The sequence below is a fragment of the Pinus tabuliformis genome, chromosome 2_2 (genome assembly GCF_031772625.1).
Source record: "Pinus tabuliformis cultivar Carrire ecotype Pingquan chromosome 2_2, CPIR1, whole genome shotgun sequence".
NCBI classification, from domain to species: domain Eukaryota; kingdom Viridiplantae; phylum Streptophyta; class Pinopsida; order Pinales; family Pinaceae; genus Pinus; species Pinus tabuliformis.
In genome coordinates, this window is record NC_142300.1 from 359075207 (window position 1) to 359095843 (window position 20637).

At 37.9% G+C, this 20637-nt stretch overlaps 1 pseudogene; it reads right to left on the reverse strand.

Moving 5' to 3' along the window:
- Positions 1-2774: 2774 nt before the first annotated feature.
- LOC149192729 (putative inactive purple acid phosphatase 9) lies at positions 2775-3330 on the reverse strand (annotated as a pseudogene).
- Positions 3331-20637: the final 17307 nt, after the last annotated feature.

Genomic DNA, 20637 nt, shown 5'->3' on the forward strand with positions numbered 1-20637 from the left:
TCTTAGTTGAAACTCTCATTGTGAGCCATTAGATTTGGTCATCAAGTCATAACATATAGTAAATTCAATGTCAAGGATTAAAACCCATTTGGGCATATTATACATTGTAGAAAGAGAAGTTATTTGTGTCACAAACCCTCCAAGACCTTCTCACAAGTACCCCTTGAAGTCGACCTACAAAAGGAAATTAAGATGATTCCAGAATGGCATGTCGGCCTAGGCATCAGGTCAAGTCGGCCTTTATCGCATAGAAAATCCACTATATATAGAGCAAATAGACATCACTTGAAGGACAATTCAGTCAAGCATCAAGCCAAGAGAAGAAGAATGAAAAATCACAAGGAGAGAAACCACATAACTAGCAAGACGAAAGGGAAGGAGAGTGAAATAATTTGAAACTATTTTTGGGTCATCTTCCTCACATGTGTGACAGAAACTAGGGTTTCTGCAGTAGGATTACACTAGCCCTTATAGAATCCAAGTAAAAGGTCACCAAACCTTCAATCTTTCTAGCCAAAGTTGCAAGGAGAAACTCTCAAGCCAAGTGAAGGAGGAACACATCATAAAGGTCCATAATACATCCCACACATGTGATTTTTCAGATATTTAAGGTAGCTAAAAGTTGCAAAGCTTTGGAGGAGGCTGAATCACTAGAATAGTTGAAGTTAGTAGTGCTAGAAGTTAGTTTGACCATCGTTGACTTAATCTAGAAGAAGAAGTTGTGAAGAAGGGTCTTGTGACTTGGTATTGGAGAGGTTGTTGTGTCAAGGGTCTTGACCTTGGTCGTGGTATTAGTCACTTGAATTTTCTATTCCAAGGAAGAATTCATTTGGGTTTTCCTCTCAAGTTGGAGAGGCTTTGGCCCTGGTTGATCACGTACATTATGTGTCTCTAGTCTCATTGTTTATGCTTTGGTATTTGTTTGATGAAGAAGAACACTATAATAATTTAAGTTAAGAGAAGAACCTAATATAAATAAGTAAAAATCATTCACAATCATTTATCATTATAAGAGAAATCACCTAATCCTAATACCCTATATTTTTCAACAACTTCCTGTACAATAGAAATTGAAGCTTCCCAGACTTTATTCTTGAGAGAAATTGGTTCAAGAGACATGTTCTCGTGCAAATTGAGCCCACATTTACATAAAAATAGAGGAGATCATAATTCACAAACAACCATACAATGTCTTGCCTTTTCCTAAGGGAAGAATGAGTGTAGAGAGACGTCAAAATTATTATATGGTGGATTTGATACCATCCCTCCATACAAAATTCTAGAAATCCTGCCCCAGTGAACTCCAATATATGCGATAATTCATTATTTCTTGCAACATAAGGCTGAAGTCATCCTCCATGAATGTTGGATTGAGTTACAATTTCTCCCACATTGCAGGAGATGGCACTGTGACTTAATCCGTAGGGTTACCCTATATACATCCCATCAGCCCTGTTACAAAGTTGGATATGAGAAAAGAAAGGAGTCCTATGTCAATCTATGGCACATGTCTCATATAAATGTCCTCAAGGCCTTCACTCATGTAGCCTACCACATCGAATGGTATGACATGCTAAGAGTGCCACCTGATGATCATTTAAATGTACTCTAATCTGGCTTGATTCAAAATCTTGTGTGGGAGATTGATACCATAGTTTTTGCTTTGCAGGTTAACCAAATTGTTCCAAGCCTTATACAAATCTTAAATTCTATTTAGAAGAGAGGGGATATGTTCCTCATATGCGATTATCATGGAATTTCCTTCCATCTAAGGGAGTCATTGACATCACTTTTCCCTTCTTCCAGATGCCAGGCAAGGTTGGCCTGAGCATCTGCCTCTTTTTTTTTCCTGTTGATGATATGGTAATAGGACTTGTGAGTGAAATATTCAAGTAACCAGTTGATTCTTCTAAGGATAAGGATAAGTAGATTATTCTTAGGAAGGGAACCTGAGTGGGGATAATGGATTATGATGAGAGATTCCTCGAGGAGAACAATGGAAAATATTTCATGTTCTATGGCCAATTTAAGGCCATACATCTTTGTTAGGTTGTTCGATCTTTGACCCAACCCCCAAGCAAACTTTATTTCCAAATATCCATATGATTTATTAAAATCCCTCCCCTTCCTTCCACCCCTTTTTAATATGACATTTTTGACACAACAAAAATTTGATGTTGCAATCCTGGAAGGGCACGATGTTGTCATATTTTAATAATTTTACAAAAGAGACTTTTGATATTGTATTCTAGGAAGGGCATGATTGTAGACAAGCTAATTGAAAGTATTTGCATTACCAAAATAAAACCATTTATTTTAACATACTTTGTAATCTTCGTTATCAACGGCATATAGAGTTGAAATTAACGCCACAGTTCAAAGCAAATAGGGAAGAATAATTGGTTGTCAAATGGCTTAATTTTTGTGGTAAAGGGATGAAAACCTGTGGACAACTTTCTTGCAACTCTTTATTAGGAACAAAGAAATGAATTTTAATGATTTCTTCTCTCAACTTTGAAATTCCTTGTTTGAAGTTGGAACCATCCAATGGCATTAAAAATAAAAAAGAATTTGGATCTGGAAATTTCCATGATTAAGGCGCCTCTTTTGCATGAAATTAAGGTGGTTGCATCAAATTTACCTGATCAAAATCCAAATAAATAATTTATACTACCAATTTTTTCTCTCTAATGGGCCCCTCCAAATAATATAGAAAAAATAAAATAAAAGTGTAGGGTTATTATCAAGCTTCCCCTTATGTATTCATATCTGGTTTAACTCATTATCTCATCCCTTCTTAGGAAAATGACACACATCTCATCTTGATTGGAGGTGAACACCAGGGGGGTTGAGTTGGACCATTGAGATTGTGAAAATTAATGGTGTCGCTTCCTTCTAGAAAAAATGGGTGGTGGAGGGAAAGGGATTGTGATCCTTTTTTATCTAAGGACTAATCAATATCTCAGATTTGTCCCATAAAAAAACGTGGAACTCATAAAGCTTTCCCATATTGATGAGAGGAGGATCCACATAGCATGACCCCTCCTCCTTCATTCAGGTTGGGAAAAATAAAGATAGTAGTATATAACCTATGAAATGTTTGTTTTTGGAATTTGGAGGATTATAAATCCCCAACCAATCTGGGTCAGAAGAGGAGGAGGATAAATATGCAGTCCCGATGAGAGTGACCATCACATTGCCTCCTAAATGATTCAATTTTTTTCTCTCTCTGTGTGGAGAGGATTCCACAGTTAACCACCCATCAAATGCCCCAATCATCAAATTCACCACCACTACAAATAGAATTATCTTTGGTTCATCACATCTCATTTAATTTCATTTTGAGAGTGAGACCCAATAGTTTACCTTAAATGCGCTTTGAATGGTGCATTAGGTTCTTTTACCCATTTCATCTAGAAACCAAAATTGTGAATGCAATGCAACTACCCAGGTTACAACATATTGTAGAGGATAGACATAAAGAAAGATCAAAAAAGAGTTTGATATTTCTTCTAAGGAATCTCAAGTTAATAGCTAAAGTTGGGTTCAACCCCATTAAAAGGTGTCTGAGGTAGCTTTTAAATTGTAACATGTGCTAGCTTGATACTTTAGATTATATCATTTATTTAATTCATCCTTTGGTTTGTGTCATCCCGCTAAACATTATTTGAACATAGTAGCTTTATGCTATTAGTTTTATTTCCAACATTTCAGCCCAATATAAGTGTGTCATTGATCGCTTAGATCTCTTAAATAATGCTCCCTCTTGGGTCAAAGTTGTACTTTCTGAAAATATCAAAATCGATCTGAGGAGGGTGCACCCCTTATAAGGGTTATGAGTTTAGCCAATTTATAATGAGTTGTCTATGCCCATTTTTCGCAACATTTCAAGACACCAAGCACTACCAACACCCAAAATTTCAAAGAAATTTATGTAGGTAGTTGTTGATGCCTCGAAAATCGCTGCAACAACATTGGGGGATAACCACCCGGTCCGGACCTTAGTACAGCCCCTTTTCCGTTTGGAATGGTGGCTCTGACTGGGGATAATGGGACCAGTTTCCCAGCAATGAATAAACGGGATGAATGGATAATTGATTGACTAATCTAATGATAGGCGAATAGCTAAATCTATCAGCAAAAATAAAAGAGTTATTACTTATCCCGGGAACTATTGTGCTTTGAAGTGTAGCGCTTGATGATCTATGTCTATGGATAGGCATATAGATGACTCCATCTAACAGACATGGACATTAATGCATTCAAGGATTACTTTGCTTAAATAGTTAAGCAAAAGCGATTAAAGCAATATTACTACACTTGTCATTTATATCATCGACACATATATGATTAAAAAGAAAAGCACACCATAAACATCTAATAGTGGAAGGAATACAGAACTGCTGTTAACGCACATACATATATTCGATAATAGCAAAGATAATCAAATAACAATTCATACGAAAAGAATGAATTCAGACATAGATAAAAGTACCATATGAGCTGCTAGACACTCCCAATATCAATCGCTACTTGAGATTCTTCCTTCAACGCAGAAACACTTTCAAACAAAGACAATAGTGCACAATTGCATAAAAGCTTCCTTGTCAAATTTAGAATAACTGGTCCAGTTTCATAAAAGAATATGGCTGAAGCACAATAGTGCAACTTTAGTCTTTAAGTCAGGTACAAAACTTTACGACCCTTTCCAAAACAATGAAAGGGTCTATAAATACTTAATTAATCTAACTATCTATAAAACTGAAATCCTACTTAATTGGTATCAATTGATTTTGATCCTATTTTCTTCAGCAATCTGGCAGTCGGCGGCATGAATCATCAAGTAGGTTGTTTGCCTTTAAATCTGAGCTGACTTATCGCAAGCATCGGCTCCACTTCGGGTGGTCTGTTGAGGCGAGAGCTGAGCTGGGCGGCATAGGTGGCATCCTAAATATTGGGGGTAATATACCCGATTGCATCCGTAAGGCACTTGAGGGCGGCTCTGTGTGTGTGTGGTTTTACCAAGAAGAACCAATAGGTGTCCCAGGTTAAACTGTTAATCCCAGCAATTAATCTTCCTTTTTCCTCTAAATCTGGATAACATGATTGCTCCAATGTTTTCATTGTTGTCAATTTTCCTGGTGTGCATTGGGAAATCATGTTTGATAAGTAGAGAGTGTTATTGACTAATTCAACTAAATTGCTTGAAGTTGATTTGCATCTTGAAACTGCCCTCTCTGCTTTCATTAGCTGGGACTGCCATTCTGTAAAGAGTATATCTTTATGTGACTCTAAGATCCTTGGTAAATTCACCACTTGTCATTGATCAGTATCTTGCCAGTCGAGAAATGCAGCTATCGTTTCTTCAGCTTGATCCAATTCAGTCCTAGCCTTGTCTACTTTATTACTTATGGATGCCGTTAATTCACATAGTGGCTCTGCCTGGGCGATTTGTTGACATAGAAGCTTAATTTGGGCTATCAATGCAGTATTTATTTTTCTGCTCTGAATTCAGCTACTTGTGGAACGCCTTTTGTCTTTTCAATCTGTGCTGATAGTTGAGCGATTTGCTCATCTTTTGATTTCAGCATTTTCTCATTCGCTGCCTTCAATTGCGCCAAGGCCTCTGACAATTTTTTCTGCTTTTGGATTGCGTTGTGGTCAATCCTTTGTTTTTCTACCTGCAATTGTTGAGTTAGTTGATTGTTTAATTGCTGTTGCGTCAACAATTGCTGCTCTACCTGCTCCGCTTTCTGCTTTGCTTCAGTCAGTTGTGCCTGTAACAAGAAAATTTCCTGATCCTTTGTTTTCAGTAAAAGACTCACCTCCGATGCCTTATCTATTGTTGCTGCCGAATAGGCTCCGGCATATTGTGACAGTTTTGTCAGGTCATCGGAGGGGTCAAATTCCTCCTTCCAAACCACATTGCCCGTGACCGTCTGTTCTGGGAAAAGGGAAGGTTGATCGGGCCTTCTTCTCTTCCTCTGTCTTTTTACTACAGCTTTATGTCTTGGGCTGTAGAAGACATCCAAGGGAGGAATCTCTTCTACCTGCAAAATGATTTGGTCGAAGGGGTCCTTTGGTATTATCTCTACCTCTTTTGCAATGGGTGGGCCGCTGGTTCCACTTAGAACCTGTGGTGAAGTGATTTCCTGTGTGTCTGTTTCCTTTGAAGTTTCAGTGTCCTTTGAATATTCCAGACCACTGATAATGGAATCAAATTTCCGCCATTCCTGGAGCAATTTTGGGTCAATATGAGTATCCACGTTTACTTCAGTGGTGGTCTGTTTCTGTTCTTTCATCTGGGTCTCCTCCCGCACTTTTTCATGCTCTTTCTTCTGCTGATTTTCCTGCTCTTTCTTCTGCTGATTTTCCTCCTGTGGCTTTTCTTGTTCTGTCGTTGTAACTGGAGGTTCCTTTGACTGTTGTCGTTCAGGCTCGCTTGTCGATGTTGTTGGGGTTGTTGCTAATAGATCTAGAGGCAGAGTTTGCAACCTCTGTTCTCTAAGTCTATTAAATTCAACCAACCCTTCATCTTGATATTTCATTCTAGCAAATGCCTTAACCTGCATTATTGACTCAGCGGAGGAGAACAGGTCATCAAACATATCTTCTTTATGATCAAATTTTGACAATTTGGCCTGCTCTAGTGCATTATAGGCAACTTTTCTTGGATCAAATTACCTATTAGGGAGAGTTGCTAGAGTTAATGATTTAATCTTTGTAGCTTCTTTTTCTGCATGTTTGAGATCATGCAAGGTATAGACACCGCATCTCAAAGGAAAAGAGGGCTAGCCCTGCTTCTTATTTTTCTTGAGAGTCTGTGTAACACTCTCAGCAATGATCTAGTAAGCGATTTCCCTTGCCAGCAGTTTATCAGGTATGTATAAAGGGAGGACATGAGGTTCGGCTTGGCTACCGAAAACTCTTATATAAGTGAACTTCTCCTCCCCGAACCATCTCCCTACTGCTATTAAGTCAATTCCAGCTTGGTAGGAAATCTTGGGAACAGGTTTATCAAAAATAGAATAATAAATAGGCAACATAAAGCCATTGCAGACTTGGTACAAATGGTGATTATAAGAGGATTTCCATAATTTCTGATGGTATATGTGAACAGGCATGGGGTCTTGTGGCGTCCACCTCCAGCTGAGCACGGGAAATTCATAATTAAAACACAAGGTATCTAAAATATAGGCACTGTAATAGAATGGGGGAATCATCCTTTCAGAAATGCGGGGCTTATTCCTAAACTCAAGAACAGTTGTGGCTAGTTTATCTGAGAGAATAGTGGCCCAATCCATTATTATACTGTTGCATGCCGCTTCCATTAAGGGAACCATTTCTATAGTGAAATTAGAAGAGTCGTGCAGTCCCCACAATCTACACATCATTATTCCAGCGTAGCAATAAGGAGAAGCCAAGGAATCAACCGAGTACTTACCAGAAGATTCATGTTTGTGCTTTGCCGGATTTTGTCTCCAATCCCGGATGGGTTCGAATTCAACTTCGTTCTCGTTTCAGAATTTTTCCAGGAACGCCTTATTGTATGTCTTCTCTGGCTCAGGCAAATGATACATTTGCCTTAGATCATCAGCCTTGAATGACCCGAAAATTCTCCCGTCTCTGGTGCTGAAGGTTCTATCCATGATTGGGATTTCCTCAATTGCCCACCGCACTACATCTGTATATGGAAGAATTTGTTCCCTAGCTGCTATCCGATGAAGGAAGGAGTCAGCTAAGTCCTTTAGAGTGCCATCATATTTTCGAGTTGAATCTGCAGTAGCTTGTACTGTTGTCACTTCAGGTTCTTGGGCTTCAATCAAGTTGTAGGTACTTTGCCAAGTAGTTTTGCCGAGACCAGAACATGTAGTATCCGAAATCAATCCTTTCTTTTTGTTTGTGGGATCAGCGACAGCTTGTCCTGTGGCTAACGCAACGGAAGCGGTTGTGGTTTTCTTAGATTTCTTCCCCATTTTGCTTGAGTTTTCTTCTTTGAATGAATTCTGCACAAAAGTGAAAGTAAACGTAACACAGAGAATTGGTAATGAAAACTCCAATATGAGATATATTGATCAATGCATGGTGAGAGATTAACTTTTAAAATGGCCGCGGATACAATCCATGGGAAGATTTTAGGACTTACAATTACATTAAATGGCCGTTTAAAACCTGCCAATCCTTAAATGCCCATTATATCATTAATCGGCCGAATGATTCGTTTAAGCGTTCTGTAGATGTTTTGGCGGTTGAGCGCAGGTGAATCATTGTTGGACAGATCAAGCTTTTAATATGAATTGATCGTAATATCCCTCCATTTTAACGGCTTTTTTGAAATCTGCGCTTTATCGCAATCGGCCATCGGGGAAAGCTTAACCTCTTATATTGACACCTTTTGAAACCCTGATCGCCGATAGCGATATCGCATCGCATCGGGAGTATTGGCATTACATGAGACATGGATAGTATATCGCCAATTGCCGATAGCGATATCGCATCGCATCGGGGGAATGGCCTGGGGGCGCTTTAAGAATGTGCATAGAGCATTGCCGATAGCCGATAGCAATATCGCATCGGTGGAAACCAATTTGCCATTTACGTATGCTCCTTATGTCATTGCGATATGTGATCTTGCAATCGCTTTATCGCAATGATAAAATATTGATTTATTTGATCAAAATGGGTTTTTCAAAAAGGTTTTTTATAATGTTTTCCTTTGGTTTTCGGACCCTTTTGAATAATACAATATTGATACCAATCAAAATCTAAAGGGACCCATTTCATATGATAGTTTTGTGAATGAAAATGATATGAAATGGGGGGTTGTTGTAGAGCACAACAGTAGTGCATGACCAACCACTCATGAGGAGAACAACTAGAGTTCCAAAGCCAACCAAAGAAACATATAAGCCATCCAAGCATAGATACTAAAAACTAAACTTCGATATATTAATAAAAAGGAGTTTGGAAAGTATGAGTCCATAATGAATGGATAATTTGGAGCAAGGGTTCACTCACTTATCTCTAGGTTGGGAAAATGTTGGATATAGGAAAGAATGAAAAGGATTTGAAATTAGATCTCAAACTAAGAACCAACCAGATCAAAAAGATTATTTTTGAATGAATAATATTCTTTGCATACATTTTGTTGGTTTATTTTCCTTTAAACACTTTATTAAAAGTTTGTAATATTTACAAATTTTGAGAATGTGCTCTATTTTAGCTAGGTCCAGCGTTTCAAACTTAGCTTTGATACCAAATGTAGGGACCATCCATGTGACACAAAATTCAATTATATATATATTAATAATTTATTTTATTATTATTTTAATTTAAAAAACTACCCAACATAGATCATAGGACAAGTTATTGGATGCACGAAATCATACTCACATTTTTATTAATGAAATAAGAAGAAAATATCTAAGTTACTATAACACAAGTAATGATGCAATATAAATATTTCTTTTAGAATCCTTCATCCATAGTTCAAAATTACAACTCAACCTCATTGTAACACCCTCCTCCCACATTTACCCAAGTTAACAGGTCCATTGGGGCAAACATGTGATGAGAGGGTACTATGATGTGATTCAACTCCCCATGTATAATTAAGGAAGTGTAACCAACAAAACCAAGCCAATCTGACCTTCCACACTTGCTACAGAACCTTCAAGAGCCAACCACCCCTTCCCAGTGACCAACTCCTTAGGAAACTTGACATTTCACTCATTTGGACCCCCAGATGCTCCCATGAATATCCATGCATGCAACTGAGACCTTCCAGTCGTTCCCACATCAAGGCCATGCCAACGAATGTGGACTTTTTCAGCTAGTCTGAGCCAGCAACCCTGGATTATGTACCACTTTTTCAGGGCCAAGACTCAAGCCACTGCCTAGAACTTCATGAAACTTTCAAAAATTATAAATGACATTGGAACAAAGGTACTAATGCAAACACTTTATCAATGACTTGACTAGAACCCTATTAGCCATGATAGGCATTTTGTCAAACATGTCACAAATATGCATTCTACAAGTCATAATAATAGATCTGAGAATAGGGGTCTCATACTTATCTGAGATTCGTAAAGAAGCATTGTTTCCATATCACAATAGTTGCATTATCATCTATTAGATCATGTATTAATTGTAATTTCAATTAATAATTAAAACATGATGAGAGCCATACATCAAGTTTGTCATAAAACATACTCATAACCAGCATATAACCAATAGAAATAACAAGGATATAACATCCATATAATCCATATATAAGACAACACATTTACATATGAAATACCAAGGAGAATAAACTATTATTAATGAATTCAAAAGCCAATCAGGTTTGGGACTTCCACGAACCACCTAACCATAGATTGGCTTAACCAAATATTTCTTTCATCCAATCATCCCCGTTCCATATTCCAAGCATGATTGTGGGACTTAAAACCAAACCAAATCAGGTTTCCTCAAGCTTTACCACAATCCTCACTTGATCACTAGGCCTTAAACAAGCACATATGCCACGAGATTTCTCCACCTACACCATGAGGAATTATCTTGTCTCCTAGTCTCTAGGCTTTACCGTATATCCAACCATACAATGGTCGAAGATTCCCGGGCCTGATGAAGACTCCACCCTCCAAGATTTACCATATATCCCACCATTCAACGACAAATGATTCATAGGCATGATCGAGGGCACACACCTCTAGGCTTTACCGTATATCCCACCATATAATGGTCAAAGATTCCTAAGCCCACTGAGGCACAAAAAATTCGGCTTTACGACAATCCCAGTTCAATTCAAGGATTCCTAAGCCATGTGTTCTTTCTTTTAGTGACCACCTTACTTAGTTTTGAAACCATCTGACAATTCCACTCAACCAAATACAAGAGAACCCATCACACCATGACTATCTGAAAATGGAAAGAAAAGGTTAAAGAAAATTATCACACCTGCAAATAATCTCGTTGTAGTTACTTTATCCTACTCTTCCTTGTTTGATCCTTGCTTCATCTTTTCCCTCTTTTCTTTCCTTGATCCAAAGTTGAAGTACTCCAAGAAAACTCTCTGTGTCCAAGATTGTGAGATAAAGATCCAAAACTGAACTAACAAAAGGTACCAACTGATCCTCAGAAGCCTTTTTATTTAAGAGGTCTTTATTTTCTTCAATTTTCCATTATTTTTCTTCATTTTTCTCCTCACATGAAACCTGTCACCTTTCACCTTCTTTTTCTCCTAATTTCCATTATTTTCATAAATAAATTGCCAATTAATGCCTCATGCCTTTCCAAAGCCTTTGTCTTTTCCAATTTCCTTAGCCATAATAAACCAAATGAACACCCACACTAGGATGTTTTGCCCAACATTCTAATTGGAATGTGTGCCCCATGACCGTGGCTATTATTTTTCCTTTATTAACTTATTACATGGAATTTTGACCAGGGCTATTACAGAACCATCCCACTTGGGGGAACACCATCCTTAGTGTTCAATGACGCCTACAACCAACAAACTACTGAAAGCAAAACATACTACCCATGGAGCTTTATAACTTAGCTCGATGCAATGTTTACAATGATCAACCTACTAAGAAGTAAACCAACATTATACATAACAACATAACGACCATAACAACATGACACCCATACTACTTATTGGAGATTTATAACACATCTCGTGGTAGTATTTACATCCATATACATATGTGCATATATTAAAAACATTCGCTCAACCAACGAATAGAGAAGGACACATAGCCCACTTCTGATATGCCATCTCCCATGTAAATTCATCGAGCCCAAAATGCTTCCACTACACTTTAACCTACTCGATTGCTCAGTTCTGGAGCATGAACATCTTTCTCTGCAATACACATTGAGGTTTCGGCTGAAATTTTCCATCTGGCTCCACCTGCAATACAGACCAATAAATCACATGATCAACATATTTAACATACTTCTTAAGCAAGGACACACAGAAAACATCATGGAATTTCACTATCAAAGGCAGTGCAAGTCAATAGGCCACTGGTCCAATCCTTTCAAGAATATTGAAAGGCCCACAACAATGAGGTGTCAGCTTGGCACATTATCCAATACTCAAAGAGCTCTTCTTCGGCTTGATGCGGAAATACACTTGTTCCCCAACCTGAAACGCCTTAAAAAACTTGTTATGATCTGCATAACTTTTCTGCTTGCCCTGTGCTACCTTTAGATTCTTCTTGATAACCTGCATTTCTTGTTCCATCTCTGCCAACATGTTTGGTCCTATAACAACATGACACCCATACTACTTATTGGAGATTTATAACACATCTCGTGGTAGTATTTACATCCATATACATATGTGCATATACTAAAAACATTCGCTCAACCAACGAATAGAGAAGGACACATAGCCCACTTCTGATATGCCATCTCCCATGTAACTTCATCGAGCCCAAAGTGCTTCCACTACACTTTAACCTACTCGATTGCTCAGTTATGGAGCATGAACATCTTTCTCTGCAATACACATTGAGGTTTCGGCTGAAATTTTCCATCTGGCTCCACCTGCAATACAGACCAATAAATCACATGATCAACATATTTAACATACTTCTTAAGCAAGGACACATGGAAAACATCATGGAATTTCACTATCAAAGGCAGTGCAAGTCAATAGGCCACTGGTCCAATCCTTTCAAGAATATTGAAAGGCCCACAAAACTGAGGTGTCAGCTTGGCACATTATCCAATACTCAAAGAGCTCTTCTTCGGCTTGATGCGGAAATACACTTGTTCCCCAACCTAAAACGCCTTAAAAAACTTGTTATGATCTGCATAACTTTTCTGCTTGCCCTGTGCTACCTTTAGATTCTTCTTGATAACTTGCATTTCTTATTCCATCTCTGCCAACATGTCTGGTCCTATCAATACCATGTTCATTGGATCACTCCAACTAATGGGAGTATTGCAACTCATCCCATATAGTTCCTCAAACATACTCATCCTCAGTGACTCCTGATACCTATTTTTATAAGAAAACTCAACCAATGGAAGGCACTCCTCCCATCTCCTATGTTGATGCATCACATACATCCTCAACATCTCCTCCAGTATCATGTTGACCCTCTTTGTTTTTCCATCTGTCTACAGATGATAAGTTGTGTTGAAGGCCAACTTTCTCCCCAAACTTGTAAACAACTCCTTCCAAAACTTGGAAGTGGACTTATCATCCATGTCTAACAAATCTTCCTTGGAACACCATGCAACCTTACTACATCTCTAATGAATACTTGTGCCACATCACTAGTGTAATACGTAGACTTCACTAGAATGAAGTGAGTTACCTTTCTCAACATGTCTACCACAACCATGATGGAATCAAATTGTCTAGATGTCCTCAAAAAACCTATGATGAAGTCCATGGAAATGACCTCTCATTTCCACTCTAGAATGAGAATCAGCTATAGTAATCCACCTGGGTGCTTACATTATGCTTTTACATATTGACAATCTAATCATATAGCCACAAACTATGTCACTTCCTTCTTCAAATTCGACCAATAATAAAACTTCTTCACCATTGTCAATGTCTTCTAGTATCCTAATTGCCCTGAATATGGTTTTTTATGGAATTCTCGCAAAATAGTCTTCTTGAGCTCACTGTCATTCGACACATATATCCTATCCCTAAATCTGACTAAACCATTTGTGGTAAGAAGATAGTCCACATATGAACCACCTATACACTATTGTAACCTGTGCATAAGCTCCATGTACCTTCCATCCTATTATCCTACCTGCAATATCTAATCCTGTAAGTCTATCCCTTAAGAACTCATAGTTTCTATGTGATTCACTTGTACTTTCCTAGTAAGAGCGTCTGCAACACTGTTCTCCTTACCCTTAATGTACCTGATCTCAAAGTCAAACTCATTGATTGTGGCCAACCATCTAGCTTGTCTATCATTCAGATTTAGTTGGTCAAATAGATACCTCAATCCACTATGATCACTCATCAATATGAACTACCTGCCAAGAAGATAGTGTCTCAACATCTTCAAAGCATGGATGATCGTTTCCAACTCAAGATCATGTGTCATATAATTTTGTTAATGTTCATTCAGTTTTCATTACTCATAGCACACTACCTGAACTTCCTGCATAAGGAATCCACCAATTCCTCTCTTGCAAGAATCTGTACACACCACAAACTCTTTATCTGGATCTACAATCTCTAACACTGGACCATTCGTCAACAACTACTTCAACTATTCCAAACTGGTTACACATTCCTCTATCCATTCAAACTTCTTACCTTGCCTCTACAGTGTGTTGGCATTATGACTAATGTGTTGTCCTTGATGGAAACCTACTTGATGTGTTGTCTTTTGATGACAACCCACTTAATGAAGATGTCAAAAGGATGTGTCTACATGTGACAGAGAGTTTGGCCAAAGGCATAGCATTTCGGAGGCAGAGGAATGATAAAGATGAAGTTTCAAGAAGTATATGTGGGTTCTATGAAGCAAAGTCGCGTACACACATGGGTATGAAGAAGGAAATGCGCGTACAATTTCCGCACCATGGTATTCTAAATACGAAGGGTCTTTACCATAGTATTGACCCATGGTATTGAGCCCAGCAATGGATATTTGATCCCATCCAAGAATACCATTGGCACTAGTATGGTTTTGACCTGTGGTATTGTCTAAGGGCTAAGTTATATAAGGAGATGAAGATCAAAGTGTTTGATGTGTGCAAGTGATGAATATTTCATGAATAGTTAGATCCAAAGCAAGTGTGCATGTAATGGGTTGTTAATGATTTGCTTGATCTAAAACTACGATTGCACCCGGGAATTTGATGATGGATCAGATCCAATAGATCTAAAATGACAATATTGATTATGGGTTGATTTGATCTGAGATGATAATGATTTGACGTGTGATTATTTTGTGTATGTCGAGATCTGGGTATGTCTAAAGTTTTGTTGTGCAGTGAAGGTTTTGTGTCAATAATTGCAGATCTGTACGTGGGTTTGATAATCTGAAAGGCGTAACACTGGTAAGCCACGTATCTTTTCAGATATGTACGCGGGTTTCATTCTTGAAAATCACATATACACATGGAAATGCTTTATGGAAAGCACATATATAAGCTAGGGTTTTGTTGAAAAAGGTTGTTTGGCCAATCTAATCAATCTTGTTGTCTTTCTGTTGTCTGTCATTGAAGTCTTACCTAATAATTTGAGTTTAACAGTGATGTTTGAAGTTGAATTGATTGATTAAAGAAGTGGTGATGCTACTAGCTATATGTGATTGAAGACTGTGATGGTTTTGTTATTATTTCATAATGATTCAATGGTTTTGTGTGTGACTTAGAGTTTATTTCAGAATAATAGTGATTCTATTTTAGGGTTCAATATTTTAAGATTTGTACATGGGTATGCCTCATGTAAAGCGCGTACACATGCAGATTTGATAAAGAAAATTAGTGTATATGTTTTGATTTTTTATTGATCAGGGTTTACAGTTGGTTCAGTGAGTTGATGCATTGTTTTTGGTTCAGTATTGGTATTCTGGTTACATTTATCTAATTGCTTTGGTTGTTTGAGAATAAGTTGATTGATTTGGGTTTCAATTGATTAGTGATTGTTTGATTTGTTGGTTAAGTGATCGGTTGATTCAGTTGATTCAATGATTGAGTGATTTGTTGTAGTGATCGATTTGTAGTTTTTATTTTTGGTATTGGGCTTAAATGATGATAGTAGGTCCAGTCTGAAAATTTGATGAAACATGGCCTACAAGTTGTGATGTTTTGTATGAGGTGGATCCGGTGTGAAGAGTTATGACATGTGGTCCACGGAAGTGTTGAGGGTTGGAGCCTTCAGTGAGGAAGTTGAAGCTTCCTTCCAGTGGTAGCTGGTAAATGAGATCAGGGAGTTGTAGCTCCCTTCTGGTGTGTGCCGGTAAATGAGATCAGGGGGTTGGAGCTCCCTTTCAGTGGGTGTTGGAGAACAACAGAAGGTTGTATCCTTCTGCAAGTGGGTGCCTACGTGTTGGTATGAGTCTGTGCCAGTACAATATTGTAAGAATATTTTATTTATAATAAAAGGAAGACATAGACGACAACAATGGTCATTTTTCCCACATTGGGTTTCCACCTAAAAATTTTAGTGTTCATGTGTTTCTTATGTGTGATGGTTTATTTTGTTCTTTCTGCACATAGTTATTGTTTAACTAATGTTTAGTGAGGTAGTGATACACTGGTTCAAGTTAAGCATATGATGAATTAACTAAAAAAAATAAGTTTACTGGATATATGCTAATTGTTTTCATAACAGTCACGTACATATGTGGGTTCCTTTCAGTAAAGTCACATACATAAATCTTGGTATTTTTCCCAACACAGTGACATAATAGGATATGCAATGCGAGAGAAGTTCCTAATGAACCTCTTATACTAACCTATTAGCCCCATAAATGATCTTACCTCATGCAAATTTCTAGGAGTTTCCCACTCCATGATAGCCCTTATCTTTTCTGAATCCACTGGTATGCCTTCCTTGGAAACCACATGCCCCAAATAGTGTATCTCTATCTGAAAGAAGTTGCATTTACTGAGCTTAGCATACAACTAACGTTCTCTTAGTAATATCAACACTGATGCTAAGTGTACGACATGCTCTTCCTCATTTTTAGAATATATCAAGATGTCGTCAATGAATACAATAACAAACTTGTCCAAATAAGAACGCAACACACTATTCATCAAGTACATAAAAATAGCTGGAGCATTAGTCAAACCAAATGGAACTACAACAAACTCATACTACACGTGTATGGTTTGGAAAGCAGTATTGTATATTTCCTCTTCCTTGATGCTTACCTAATGGTATCCTGATTTCAAATCAATCTTCAAGAACATTGTTTCTCCTTTCAACTGATTAAACAAATCATGAATCCTCGATAATGGATACCTGTTCTTGATGGTCACATTGTTCAACTGCCTGTAACCAATGCATATCCTGAGAGTACCATGCTTCTTCTTCACAAACAACACTAGTGCACCCCAAGGTGATACACTTGGCCTAATGTATCCCTTTTCAAGAATTTCCTTCAATTGTAACTTCATCTCTACTAACTCTGGTGTGCTCATCCTGTACGATCCCTTTGATGCTGGTGTTGCCCCTGGTACCAACTCAATGGAAAAGTCCACTTCTCTGTGAGGTCGCAACTCTGAAATCTTTGTTGGAAACACATCATGAAACTGTTGTAATATCGGGTACCTACTCAATACCTCTGCATCCTCAACATTCTTACCTTTATCACTAGAAATTAGCACTCCAAATAAAACACACCCTTTTCTGCAACTACGCTTTTCTTGCATAGTTGTCACCATCTTAACTGATGTTTCCTTTTCTTACCCTGCAAGATCCTTTATTCTCCATTGTCATCCAAATGCTCAATGGCCTTGTCATAACAATCCATTTTGGTCCTATGAATATACAACTAGTCCATACCCAAAATCATATCGTATGATCCCAATATTAATACATTCAAATGCGATGATGTAGGCATACCATTCAACTTGAAAGCACAAGCTCTTACCCAGTGACACACTCCCTTCTTTGTGCCTATAGCCAACTGCACTAACCAGGATTTTGCATGCACTTCTTTATTCAAACCACACTTATCCACCAAGTCAGGACTAACATAACTATAATTAGATCCAGGTTCAATAAAAATGGAACTTAACTTGATCACAAATCTTATCGTCCATCTCGATAATAGTTGCCTAGGGATCTTCCTGCTTGTTATCCAGTGCTACATAAATCTGTGGAATGCTCCACCTAACATCTCCAATTGTTTGTGCTTCCTTTGCACTATAAATCTGAGGTATACCACCCTAATTTTGTGGACAATCCCTCTTAAGATGCTCCTTACCACATGTCTAACACTGGAATTGTCTTGTACCATAACCTTTATTTTGTTTCCCTCCATGTTGTGACCCATTAAAATTCTTGTAAGGTGCAACATTTTGTTTCTCACGTGCATCTTAAGGCCTTGTTATTTTCAACTTCCATTTACCTTTAGCTTTGTCTTTCCTTTTCCAACCTTACTAAGATTCTTTCTTGCACTTTGAATGCTCATAACAGTGCTTCAGTTTCCCAATAACTTCCTCAAGCGAATGAGGCTCATCATACTCAATCTGATCTCTAGATGCTAATGGAAATCCACTGAAAAATATTTGAAATTTTACCTTCTAATCTTTAAGATATGGTGCATACTTCAATAACTCCAATTACTTGGTCGTATACTCCTCATATGTCATCAATCCCATCTTTATCTTATAGAACTCCTTGGATTTGTTTTCCTAGTACCACTCTGACAAGTACTTCTTCTGGAAAAGTCTCTTGAATTCATGCCAACTCAAGTCTTTTGTCTTGATGTCTCTAACCCGCTTCACATCTTCCCACTAGATGTTTTCTTTCCCTTTGAGGTTGAAGATAGCTATTTTGGCCTTCATGTTCTCTGTGTAATCATGTAGGTCAAATAATTTATTCATCCCAAGTAGTCATGCTTCTGCATCCTCCAGATTCTTCAAATATCCATCAAAGGTAGGTGGATTTGTTTTCTTGAACTCATCTGGAAAATATCCCTTGTCACTCCTTCTGTAAGGATGATAACAATGACGATCATAGTTCCTGTCAAAACTAGAACTAGAATAGAACATGTTTCCATCACCTCTCCTGTCAGGAGTATCCAATATCCTACTATCTCTTATCGTGTCATCCCTATTCGACATGTGCCCACCATGAGACCTACAACCATATGCCCCATTTTTCCTATCCTCTTTCCCATGGTTGATCTGAAGTGGTCCCTGTATCTGTAATTCTAAAAAACTTTGAAGGATTATTGCATTGACTTCTGCTTGTTTCTCATGTTCCTAAACGATCCTATCATTAGCTGCCTTGTCACTCCTTATTTCTTCCTTCAAGATACTCAATGTGTCTTCTAAGTCAAAAGAATTTCCATCACCACGCTTCTCATTTGACCATAGGGAGAATCTCATGAACTGTAGTCTATCATCTTGCTAATAATATTTGATCTCTTTCCTACAAGTACATCATGTCAGCTAAAACCAAAACATAACATAATCAACATACCTCAGTATAGTTTAGGGGAGGATATCTCATCTGCAAGATCAACCAGATTAGCACGATACATGTATAATTGTAATCGCATCGATATATAACATCAGTTTAACCAGTATCCATTTATCAATGCGTGACCATACGGACCACATTCCATGACCTCATGCATGACAACTACAACCATATCCATGTATGCATAACAATATATAAGCACTTACATGCATAACCAACGTACTCGGATGACAACCACCTCCAATAAAATGCCATCAACTTTCACATGGCGACATAAATGCAACCATCACCAACACCATGCATACACAACAAGTACATAGACCACAAGTATGAAGAACACATATATGCAACCGACATGAATGTATGACCAACACACCACACATATAATCCATGGGGTGAACCATGCTCTTATACCACTCTGTAACACCCTCCTCCCACATTTACCCAAGTTAACTAGTGCATTGGGGTAAACATGTGACGAGAGGCTACTATGACGTGATTCAACTCTCCATGTATAGTTAAGGAAGTGGAATCGAAAAAACCAAACCAATCTGACCTTTCACACTTGCTACAGAACCTTCAAGATCCAACCAACCCTTCCAAGTGACCAACCCCTGAGGCAACTTGACATTTCACAGATCTGTACCCCCATCCACTCCCATGACAAGCCATGCATGCGACTAAGGCCTTCTTGTCACTCCCACAACAAGGGCATGCCAATGACTGTGGACATTTTCAGCTAGTTCTGAGCCAACGACCCTAGATTTTGTGCCACTTTTTCAGGGCCAAGACTCAGGCCACTGCTCAAAAATTCATGAAACTTTTAGAAATGATAATTAAAATTGGAACAAAGGTGCTAATTCAAACACTTGATCAATGACTTGAATGGACACCTACTATACATGATAGGAATTTCCTCAAACATGTCACAAATATGAATTCTACAGGTCATAACAACATATTTGAGCATAGGGGTATCATACTTATCTGAGATTCGTAAAGAAGCATTGTTTCCATATCACAATAGCTACATTATCATTTATTAGGTTATGTATTCATTGTACTTTCAATTACTAATCAAAATATGATGAGAGCCATACATCAAGTATGTCATAAAACATAGTCATAACCATCATATTACCAACTAAAATAACAAGGACATAACAACCATATAATCCACATATAAGTCAATACATTTACACATGAAATACCAAGGAGAAGAAACTATTATTAATGAATGCAAAAGAAACTAGGTTTAGAACTTCCACGAACCACCCAACCATAGATTGGTTGAACCAAATCTTTCTTTCAGCCAATCACCTTTGTGCCATATTCCAAGCATGAATGTGGGAATCAAAACCAAACCAAACCAGGTTTCCTCAGGCTTTACCGCAATCCCCACCAGATCACTAGGTGCTAAAAAAGCATAGATGCTGCTAGATTTATCCACCTACACCATGAGGAATTTTCAT